This window comes from Pantherophis guttatus, chromosome 5 (assembly GCF_059756535.1).
Source record: "Pantherophis guttatus breed Tessera chromosome 5, ASM5975653v1, whole genome shotgun sequence".
In the NCBI taxonomy this organism is placed as follows: Eukaryota; Metazoa; Chordata; class Lepidosauria; order Squamata; family Colubridae; genus Pantherophis; species Pantherophis guttatus.
Genome location: NC_142067.1, coordinates 91,395,099 through 91,407,673, shown reverse-complemented (window position 1 = coordinate 91,407,673; position 12,575 = coordinate 91,395,099). Strand labels below are relative to the sequence as shown.

At 36.3% G+C, this 12,575-nt stretch overlaps 1 long non-coding RNA gene across 2 annotated transcripts in view; it reads left to right on the top strand.

Moving 5' to 3' along the window:
- The first annotated feature begins 7,666 nt into the window (after window positions 1-7,666).
- LOC148113518 (uncharacterized) overlaps window positions 7,667-12,575 on the top strand; it is a 67,014-nt gene continuing 62,105 nt past the window's right edge. For both annotated transcript variants that reach the window (XR_015734522.1, XR_015734523.1), the window contains exons 1-2: window positions 7,667-7,726; window positions 9,251-9,351. This is a non-coding gene — a long non-coding RNA (uncharacterized LOC148113518). The remainder of the gene's footprint in view (window positions 7,727-9,250; window positions 9,352-12,575) is intronic.

Sequence of the window (12,575 nt, the reverse complement as noted above, 5' to 3'; positions counted from 1 at the left end):
TAGCGAACCGGTAGCAGACTTTGGAGCATTTCATCCCTGGTCATATTGTAATATAAGTGGTGACCTTAGGACCTAAACACATACCCAGTGAGTAGCTGAAGACAATGTACTAACAATAATTTTACCCTTTAGACAAAAATGAAGTTATAACTTACTACAGGGAAAGCAAACTATTCTCTAGTTACCAACTCTTCTATGCCTAACAGAAGAGGAGAGGAGAGGAGAAATATTTCTGGTGTTTCCATAGCAGAAAAGTTTATATTTAAGAGGCATTAAGATAGATTCAAAGCTATATATGAGAGAAAAATTATAATACAATTCATGAGAATGAATCCAAGAAAAGTAAAAATTAAAAAAATAAAAGAGATTATGATTATAAATAGATATCAAAAGGTTACAAAATGAATCCACTAATTTTTCTCTCACAAAGAGCTCTTCAATAATGTGTTCATTACCATATCAATATTGAATTTAATCAGGACAATAAACTGCAGCCGTGGCCAAAGGGCACAATATTACAGAACTGAATTTATGCATAAATAGCATTTGTATGGTGCTGTGATTTTACTGGAGATCAGAGATAAAAAGAGTATTTAAGTCACTCTTCCACTTATGTTCAGTCATATGTGTAAATAAATGGATGGTTTACAGATTTTCAATGTGTCTAATGTGGGCTTCTTCACAAGGAAACTTAACCTGGGTAAGTGCAATATCCTTTCAACTTCCCACCTTTGGGAGAAATGGTTTAACAGTATTTTCTGCTTCGTGTGGTCTTTGAAAGCTGCCCACAACACTCATTAAATGCAGTTTTCACCATTAATCCTCCATATTTATTAGTACAAAAAGGATTAGAGGTGGGAAAAAAGGTCAAGGAAGGATGGCATGAATAGGCAATTAATGGGAAAAAGAATAAGCAGTAAGGAAAAATGTGTTTGGCAGAAGATACTTTCCCTCTTACATTTAGACCATATTTTTAATGAATTAATGATATATGCAGAAGCTATCATTCAAATATTTCCATTTTTTATTTGTGGCATAATAAATATGGAAATAATAAGGGTGGCAGTGGTAGGCAAACACATTTAATAGAAGAGCCAGCTTTTTAATTTATCAACTGCATGTTCAGATCACATTAAAATAAGTGAGACACCAACCCTCAGTGTTTAGAGTAAACACACTATTATCTGGCTTCCAAATTATCCATTTAAAATAGCTAAACCTATTAGCCTGTTGGGATTTGAATACTATTCAGAATGAAGAGGTCAATATTATTTTCTGGACATTATATCACTGGAATGTATTCATTTCACTGCAAACCCAAACACAATGCATGGACTGTTTTAAAATGAAATGAATGGATTCTATTTACAGAGACTTTAAAGTAGGTGAAAATATTTCTTACATCACTATTTCGTAACTTTAATCCTCCTAGCTTTATACTGTCAATTTCTTTTACTACTTACATTGGAACTGGTCAATATTATTTACCAATGCATACATATAACAGAACAAAGCCTGTAGTCAATCTCAAATGTATAAAATACAGAATCTTGATCCTAGTGGAATATCAGAATAATTAATATTATTTGGAGATCTGGAGCTCCAAGGTATTTTTCACAATACAACAGTTGACATAAACTATTAGATTGCCATTAGGAACCCTTTTTCTGGTAGGTACTGGAGATTAGATTCAAATTGTATAGTTTATTGTGGCAGATTAAAATAAACAGAGAATAAGAGATAACCAGCCTAATCTGATGAGATTCAGAAATGCTGAACTTCAATGTCCAAAATTCTCAGCCAACCTGACCAAAAACTGGGATATCTGGAATTTGAAAGGTAATACCTTTGGAGGATCTCCAGTTGAAGTAAGAATGGTTTTCTCTTTTCTTTTATTGAGTTCCTACTTCAACCCTACCAAAGAAAATTGTAACAATTTTTTGCCAGATTTATCTGTTTCATGTATATAACACATTCCTGTTTAAAAATGAACCTGCAAGAAGGCTTCCAATAAAACCAACCTACAAATACATCTGCTTACATTTCTAAATAAATGTTAAAAGCTTGTATCCAGCTGGCTTCCGATCTTTGGGATAAAGCCCAGTGTGTGTTTCCAGCTGAACCTCTGCCATCTAAAATCAATTCCAGTACTTTGTTTACTTCCACATACACAATTGCATCAATGCTAGCCTTAATAATGGGAATATTATATACAGCTGCTGTCTGGTGTCTGTTTGTATCAATGTGTATGAACTGGATCTTGACATTTACCATTTCATCCATTGTGAACTGTAGCTCCCATGTATAATGGTATGTGAGAAAGATCTCTGAACACTGGACAAAGAGGCAAGGTCAAGAAATAGTCATGTAAGAGGTCAGCATAGCCCACAACCTAATAGTGGGTGATGCAAGAAGCTGAGAAGAAACCCTCCCTAGTTTCTCAGGCTGTAAAGGAGATGTATGTGTAGGGAGAGACTTGAACTTTCTATATATATATATATATATATATATATATATATATATATATATATATATATATATATATATATATATATATATATATATATATATATATATATTAAAACAAAAACATAAAACACATCTTTTCAAAACGAAGCTTTGACACGGTCACATATTAAAGCAAATCATTAACAAATTTTTCAATTAACACAACTAAATATTTTAAAACAAATATTTCCCTCAAATCTATCTATATACCTATGCCATTATCCCAAAAACCCATTACTTAAATCTTAAATACTAACCAATTATCAATCCATTTTCTGTTTCATTTTCTTAGATGGATATATTTTAACAATATAAATCATACAATTATATTAAACATTCCAAAAAAATTTAATTTCAACATACCCATTTTTTTTCTAAAATTCAAAATTTATACTCTTTATTTCTATTATTAAACCTATCTTATTCATTTTATCTTAACTATCACTCTCAACATATATCCCCTCACCTTAATTATCCCACCTTATTTTATATTTTCCTTAAAAAAAACAAAAACAACATTATTATCTTTATCTTTGTTGTTAAAGCAATCATTTTTACTTCTTGGTTATTAAACACAGCATTATTTTGGCTGTTGAACAACAGCATATCCTTTTTTATTTTTTGGCTGTTATACAGCATGCCCTTTGTTTGGCTGTTAAACACAGCATATTAATTTTTGATTTTTGGCCGTTACACGGCATATTCAGTTTGGTTTGGCTGTTACACAGCATAATCATTTTGTTTGGCTGTTCAACACAGCATATTATAACCTTTTGGCTGTTAAACACAGCATATTCATAGTTGGTTTAACTATCAATCTCTACTTAAACCTTTCTTTGTTGTTTCCGTCCATCTATGCATTGTTTTTTCACATAAACTTATTTTTCTGTATCCTTTTTCATGACATTCATGACATTTTAACATTGAGACATGGTTCTTGCTTAATACATATCTTTAACTGTATTTATAAATTCCTTTTAACATTTTCAATTAATCATATTTATCCTTGTTCTTTTCCTTAGCATTTTGACATTAAAACATAGTTCTTGCATCAAGCATATCTTTACATGTATTAATTAATTTCTTTTAACATTCTTAATTTCTATAAAAACCTCCCCTTTATTATTACAATCCAATTTTACTTTATTTTATTTTTAATCACATTATCTTCATTTCCTCGCATGCAAACGTATATTTTCTTCCATTTTCCAAATTTTTAATTTTTTTCTCCATAAATCACATTAAATCTCTTTTCTTATTTTTATTCTGGATATGATGTATCAAGTCTTTTTCTTTTGAGGCTGCGCTTAATCCTTCTTCTATTCCTGTGCCAACATTTAAATTGTTATTATTTCAACTGAAGGAGTTCCATTGTAAATTTCTTTTCTTTTCACCATAATCAACTGCCTGCATACAGGAAAGAAATCCTCCTCCACAGAATTAGGTAATTTTTATTTATAAAACTCAGAGTTTCCCATAACAAAGGAAAGTTACAAAGTTCCTCTTTATGCCAGATGGTGTCTCTCTCTATAATCCACATTTTCCATTAGTCATGCAAGATTCCATTTTATTTATTATTATATAACCATCCAATTTATTTCTTCTTATTTCTTCTTTTAATTAAAAAAATATCAAATCTTCTTTTTTAAAAATCCAGTTCAAATTTTAAAGTGGTTAGTCTTTTAATCATATCTCCAGATTAATTCTCTTAGTTCTGTTCCAAAATTAGTTGTTTCTCGAGTCTTTGTCTCTTTAAAGTTGTAGTTTTAAATTTTTTTTCCAAAGCCCCTTTGTTGCATAGCTGCTGTTTTAGGCTAGGGGTCTTCTAATTATTAGTGATGTTCCAAACGTTGTTACAAGCCTGGGCTGTTGTCACTCACCTGGCTTCAAAGAGCTCTGTTTTTCTCCTCTTTCCTCCAGCACTTTTCTTGCCCGGTTGTTACAGCTTTGTGGCAGCCACCATGGCTGCTGTCCCCCGCCGCCCACTCACAGAAGGTTCCCTCCGATCTCCGAGGAACTTGCCTGTTCCTCTCGGTCGTCCGAAGCACTCCTCTTCTTCCCCCATCCCTGCAGGATGGGTTCAGTCCGAAGACCCATTGGCGGCAGTTCGTCAGCCGGGGTTTTCACGGGGCTCATTAGAGCCCGCTATTTCCTAGACTGTCTCGCCGCAACACAAAACCGGAAGACCAGAGAGACTTCACTTTCATACTTGCAAGATTCTGTCAATGTAGCTTTACAATAAAGTAGAAATGGCTCATCTGGTTGTGGTTCTTATCTGGCTTACCCCATGAGGCCAGCACCATGGCCTGAATGCAACTTGGCTTGCTTTATTGTTGTTAAGATCTTTATTGTACTGATAAATTCTTTCATTCTCTTTTTGCTTGTCTAAATTTTTCCCTTGTTCACAAACTGAAGTAGCTGTTCTGAAGAAGCCATAGCAGGAAGGAGAATTTGAGTGGTGAAATGATACAACAAATTATTATTTTTTTGAAGTTCAGAGTTCAATCTGTCTCACAGTTTGGGCTGCAACTTTGCTATAGGGTTGCATTGTTTCTAATAACATTCCTTGTTCCTCTTTGTAAAATGACTTTGCAATATTTTAAATAACTTGAAATCATGACAAGAAAATGACTTGGTCTTTATCAATCTCTGGTTCCACTGTGATCTGATCCAGTTCATTTAGAATATGCTTCAATCATCACAAATGTGAAAAGACTGGCAGGTTGTCAGTCTGTATAAATATGAAAAATAAATGCATGAAATATAAATTGTAGATTCCACATAATACATACCGTATTTATTGGAGTATAAGACACACATTAATTTTTGGGGAGGAAAACAAGAAAACAAATTCTGCCTCTGCCTACCAGCATCCATCGGTATTCATCTGGCTAGCGTCCTTGCAGCAAACAGCCTAGTCAGCTTCAGCATGTTACCGCAGCCTGATTCAGCATAAGCAGCTGATTGGTGGTTAGATCGGCCTCCCAGAATACTGCCAATCAGCTGTTCCAGGCTGCGGGGATCGCCACAGCCCATTGCTGCCTCGGCGCATCACATTTTCGGCCTCTGCAACCCCATTTTTGGCATCTGCGTGTCACATTTTTGGCTGGTTCCAGGCGGTGGGGAACCGGCCAAAAACACAATGCGCAGAGGACACAAATGGGGTGTGCAGAGGCTGAAAACTTGATGCGCAGAGGTGGCTATCGGCGGCGAAGTGCTGTGGCGATGCCCTCAGCCTGGAACAGGTCTAAAACAGGGCATGTGGAGGCCAAAAACATGATGCGTGAAGGCTGAAAATGGCCAAAGGGTGGGGGGCAGTGAGTGGGTGGGGCTTCAGCAACATTCACTGTATAAGACGCACAGACATTATCACCCACTTTGGGGGGGGGAGGTGTGTCTTATATTCCAAAAAATATGGTAATCAGTTTCATAAGTCTGTGTTGGCAAGAGTTTCTTTTAGTTTTGCTAAGAATTTATTTTAATCTGCAATCACATTTCTTGATATTACGCCTAGACAACCGCATTTTACATGATTTTTTTTTTACTTTGAAGTTTTAACAGTCAGCTAATCGGAAACATTTTTCATGAAACATACTCCTGCCAAAGTTTCTTTTGAATGACAAATGTTAAAATCAATTGTGCTCTAGCGAGACATAAAATGTAGGAAGTTTGAACTCTTGTCATTTAATTTTAGCTCCCAACATTCTGATTGTATATCAACAAATGATTAATATACTATATTCCTGGAAAATTAGCTTATAATACTTTTGGCATGCCCAGTACGTAATATTTATTTCTGCATTTTCTTAACCTATAGGAAGTTCACCTTCTATGGTATTTTTACTTTTAACATTTTTAGCAATTATCTCTGGTTGATTGATTGATTGATTGATTGCTATATGCAATCAAGTTGGTGTCAACTCTTAGTGACCATACTACTGATCTGGGCAATGAAAAGCTGTCCTGTTAACTTTTCCCTTCTGTTAGAACTCCAACAGTATTAAAGAGAAAGTTGTGACAGAGAAGAGATTAAAAAGTATACTATGTGAATATATTTCTGTCATTGTCAATTTGGCTTTAAAAACAAACTATTTATGGAAATTTTGAATGCAATATAATAAATCTCTAAAAGGCTAGGTATCTTAATTTTCTGTCATAGAAAAGAAGAAATTTTTACAGATGAATTTTTATCATCATTAACTTTGCAGAGATTTTATTATATATGTTTTAAAACAAACCCTTTTAAGGTTTGTTTATTTGCTTTTTGTTTGAAATTTTTATTAAAGACTTTCACATAAATAAAAGATAAATTTGATATTATATACAGTGAAATTAGTAAAGAAAGGGAGATAAAAGCTAGAAGAAATAGAAAATAACAGTACAGGAAGAAAAAAAGAGAAGGGAAAAAAAAAGAAACTCCCAATTTTTTACAGCAATTACAAACAAATGTATAATCTCCTCTTCAATTTTTAAAATGACATCATCGTTCTTTTATTCCTATACTGAACCCTTTTTAATCAGCAAGAATCTGATTAAGAAATCACCAATTCATTTTCTCCCATTTTCAGTCTATAAGCTTGTTTATTTCTTACTGAAAGTATATTTGAGAATTAAAATTCTTTGTTATGTTTATTTTAACTAGTCTTGTATTTTTAGGGTTTTGTTTGCACCCACTGATTAATTGCTTCCATATAATGAACCAAAGGTAATGTGAATTTGCATATTTTCTGGCAATTTAGCACTTATGTAGGATGCAATCAACAGTGAAAATCCACTAATTAAGGTTAAACAAAGCCCCATGAATGCCAGATGCAGTGGTTCCCAATTTAGATATATTGGCAGAATAGCTGAGGCTCAAACAACACATTTGCTTTTAACCATATAGGTTTTTATTTCCCTTAAATTAATTACAGATTCAGAAATGGGTTTTATTGGGTGGTCAGAATTACACTATAACCATTAACCACTGCCTGCAACATGTATATGAGGATTTTTGCTTTGCAGGAACTCAGCTCAAATATATGTAGTAGAAGCAGCAGCTGTGGCACAGGAAGTGGTTTCCTACAAGGAAGGAGGAAACATCATCATCTTCCTCCAGCACATGTGGGAAAAATTATTGGATCTGCCTCAACTTATTATGGCCTGGAAGCACTATGAGCTCCTCTTCATTCATGTATCCAGTGAAGGATTGGGTGCAGGAGGAAGTATCAACATCCTTGTGAGTTTTTATTGCCTTTCTTTGGGTAATGCCACATGTGGTTTGTTTCTGAAACTGTAATTTATTTATTTATTTGTTTAATTAATTAATTAATTAATTAATTTGTCAAACATGTACAAGATAGCAGGTATGAATATGAACATGGACATGAACAAAGGAAATGAATCTTTAATAGAATCAAATCCCAATGAAGTCCAAATAGACTGGGACTTGAGATACCTGGGATCCAAGTCTTCATTAGCCATCGTGCTTACACACTGAGTAATTTGTAGCCATTATTTCTCTCCATGCATCCTGCTTCACGAGGAATAACATGGACTGAATTATATCACCCCAAGAGGCCTTTGTCAACATATTTTTCTTTTCCCAACCAGCTGATTGAAATTTTACAGTAAGCATCTATCTATATTGTTGTGTTGGTCAGGAGGTTTGATAACTCTTAAGTATTGGGGGAGGGGGTGGCAGGAGGGGAAATCTAAGTTCTTGGATCAGAAGAAAGTTTTAAAATGCATGTGTATTGACAAACAAATATACAGATGAAAGGTGTTATTGAAATGTCACTGAAGCATTAAGAAAAAATTAGCCCCAAAGACATTTAATAGAAAAGGTTCAGAGATGAAACCGTTCCCAGATTTAACAGCCACATGCTGTGTAACTACAGGCAAATGATGGTGCCTTACTTTATTCAGATGTAAAAAAGGTTGTAATTAATATTCAGCCTAATTAGTATCTTAAGTGCTTTGAGAATTTGGATGAGAAGTGTTATATAAAAGCAAAGTATTTTTATTTCAGCCTTTAAAAGAGTAAATCCCTTGCCGCATATTTTCCAAAAATCTACATTCCTTGCTAGAGCAAAAAGACTAATTCTAATGAATAATTGATCTTAAGAATTTGCCTTGTTTTCTCTGTCCAAATTGTTCTCAAACAGCCAGCAAAATTCTAGAACTTAGAAATTAATATGATTTCTTACTTATTTTACTTACTATGGCTGTCCTTCAGATCCTTCAAAAAAGAAAATGTCTTTATGGCTGTTTGAATTTTATGAATTAGAGCCATGTGTAATTAGTAATGAAGTGTGAGTTTCAACAGGGGCAGAATTATTCTTACAAATGGCATTTTAAAGACTTACACATTTTTATGACAAATCTTTGTGGATATATTTTATCAAATATATACACAGCATTAATCTATTTTGAGTATGATGTGTATTTTGGATTGGACAGAATTGTGTTTACCAGGTCAGCTCAATCAGAATGTCAGTGTCATATTTAACAGTGCTTTTATGAATGCTACTATTAATAAATAACTTTTCCCTTCTAAACTGGGCCTCATTTCCCAATTTTTCTTCTCTTTGGATAATGAGATCATAGTAGAAAAAGTGGCTCTTACTAAACTAGAACAGAAACCATTTTGGTTTTTAAAAGTTAACATCAGATTCCTGAACTCACCCGTGATTCTTGAAAGAAAGCAGAAACCAATGCAATGGTATAATAGAAGGTCCTAATACCTGCTGTCTTTCAACAGTCTAGTTCTATAGTATTGTTAAAGCTGCCAGTAAACATCACATTGTGCAACTATAGAAGATAATGACCTATTCAAGTAAGCTGTTCATATGGAAATCAGAGGTAAGATTCACAGGTATGTTTCCTTCATTTTGTCTCCACAACAATGCCTGGAAGTAACTGGACTGGGAGCATCCAGTGTCAGTGACTTTCCTGTGTGGAATCCCATTTCTAATCAAAGTTCTTGGGCAAATGGTACATGCCTGCACATTTCAAGCAAAAGGAGTGGACTGTACTTTTGGACATGAGCTCTTGGGGTTAACATAGAGGTGTTCTATGGGGCAATTATGTTCTCACAGAGGGTAAGACTCAAGTGAGTATCTCGGCTACCAACACAATTCTTAAAGAGCTATGTTGGTTGGGGAATTCTGAGTGTTGAAGTTCACACATCTTCAAACGACTAAGGTTGAGAAACACTGTTATACAGCTTTCATTATTTGCATGATCCATAGAAAATTTTCCCTTCTCCTACATTGTTGCAGCTGCTTTCAACTCTTCTCTACTGTCACTAATCCACTAAATTTTGAGTCAAATCAATAAATGGCTATCTTATTGAGCAAAGGACTGCAAATGATCTGAATGGACACATCTTTCTGAACTAAGTTTCTGCCATCTGTTTCAAACCTCTAATTACAAATACAAAATGAGCATAATTAAATATTGGCATCATGCAAATATAAGCTAGAAGTTATTGCAATGCATGTGCGTGTTCTTTATTAAATAGAACAAGCATCTGTTTTGTTTTCTTATGTTTTGAGACAGATGGGGGAAATTGCTTTTTCCCTGACAAAAACGATAGGTTTCGGTTGCTAAACAGGAATTCAATACATAAGGGGTTGTACTTTGAACAGTTGGCAAATGGGACTATTTTTTACAAATACAAAAGTAAGGACTGGATTCTTTCTTTTCCTTCACATCTTGGGAATTATTTAAGAAGAAAGCAGGCTATATCTTGGAGACAGTAATTACACATTAATATAACCCATTTGTCTGATACAGAGCTGGGATTTGTATCAAATGGGGCTGAAATAACTGATAATTGCTCTAGGTCATCACTTCATGCAGTCAGAAGCTTTGCTTTCATACTATTGCCCCTTGCCTTTCATGCTACCAGCCAATGGAGATCAAGCAGAAGGCTCTTTCTAAAGCTATACAATATGTTCATCCTCCAAATTCCTCACTAGCATATGGGAGTTGAAGTTCAATATACCTGGAGGAAGAGATTTGGGATAACTGTTGCAAAAAGTATTGACTCTAAATATGGCGATCACTGTTTGAGTTTATATATCATCTTCTTTCCAAGGAGCTCAAGGTAATGTATGTTGAAGCTTATGAATTTCTGGAAGTAGACCTAGTCCAGGTTTGTTGTACATATCATATGGTTGGCTTCTCTGCGTTTCAGAAGATTAACATCAAGGCACTTATGTGATTCTGCAGGCATTTCATACCATGTCTCTGAAGCTTTCTGGGTGCAACAGTTCAGAAGCAATGTCTGTTTGTGTACCTCATGGTACTATTTATGGCCCATTTATTTGAATGCCAGCATTATAGAAATTCTCTGGTCCTTTTGTTGTTTGTGTAATCTATGATTTCATAGTACCCTTCCAATCAAATGGCTGATTATTTTTCACAATGGGTTTGGTTGTTATATATTTACAAACTTGGTTTTTTTTTTCAGCTTTTGTTCCTTAATTTTTTGATGTAATGCTAGTTGAACCGTGGACTTACCAAAGGCAGAGTAAATTGAGGCCTATCTGTCCTAAAATGCAGCTGAATTTAATTTTCTTAAAGTATATAAGCACTATTTATCTTGTAGCTTCTTCCTTCCTTAGCAGACACTTTTAGATGATGGTGAAGAACCCTTCCACAAGAGAATCCCTAGTCCTTATATTGCTTTCAAGTAGTAAATAAAAATTTAGTTTTACAGAAGATTTGGGGGGTGAGCTAAGGGCTGTCCTGACGTATATTCTCTTTGTTGCTACATTTTAAAATATGTAGGTGACTCTTGCAAATATATTTCATTGAACAGAGAAATACACGGTTTAAAATAAAAGATGTACCAAACAGGGGTGGGTTCCAAATTTTTTTACTACTGGTTCTGTGGGCATGGCTTATTTGGTGGGTGTGGCTTGGTGGTCATGTGACTGAGTGGGCATGGCCAACTCAAAGTCACTCACGGCAAGGTGGGGCAGCTGTGAGTGACATCAGTTGGCCACACCCCCTCAGTCACATGACCGAATCTGCAGAGACAGAGCAATTTCCTATGTACCTTCCCCTGACCCTTGGGCTGACAAAATAAAAGCCTGCCTGCCTAGCAGCCCAAACTGGAAAATGGGGGGGGGGAACCCTTCATGTCTAGAAAAACAGCCTTTCTTTTAATCGCCTCATCAAACCACAAACTCCTCCGATCAGGGCTTTGGGCTCTGAGTAACGGGTCGGACGAAGAGTGGGGAAGCGACTGAAGGGGGAGAGAGGGACAAATCCCCCTTAACATGGATGAACGTAAAAAAGGGGTGGAATTTTGACAAACTTCCCCCCCAAGACCAAGAAGAGATTCATTTCCCTCTCACCCTCCCCCCCCAACATTTCCAAGAGCCTCTAACTTTGCAGCAGCTGCTGCTCCTCGCCTCTCCTGCCCCGGAAGTGGAACCATGCGCTGTTTTCTCCCCCAAGTCATTGCTGGAGCATCAGAGATCTAAGGAAAAGTCTTCCAGCTCTTCACAATCAACTTTAAGAGAGGCGAGAAGCCAATGCAAAAGAAGCAGCAGTGGAGGTGACAGGGCAGAGCAGGGCGTGTGTGTGTTTATCCCTTCGCAAGGACTTGGAGGCAGCCCCTCTGAGGGAAAGATGAGACGGCAAGATGGCTGTCCCTCGGGAGAGGACCGCAGAAGAACAAACACACACACACACACACAAGCCCCTGTTGGCTCCACTGCCACTTCACGATCAACTTTAAGACAGGCAAGAAGCCAACGCAAAAGAAGCAGCAGTGGAGGCAACAGGGCAGGGCGTGTGTGTGTGTTTGAGAGAGAGAGAGAGAGAGAGAGAGAGAGAGAGAGAGAGAGAGACATCCAGCTACCCTCCCCCAGCACCGCCACTGCTCCTGCCCCTCTCACCTCCAGCACAGCAGCTCCATCTCCCTGAAGGGCCACCCGCCCACCCACTGGCCGGGCTGGAAGGCAGGCAAGCATGGTAGGATCAAGGGGAAGGGAGCTAGCTAGCTGAGCAGCCCCGACATGCTTGCCTGCCTTCCCGGTGGTCTCCGTGGGCAGGCCTGCTTGCTTACC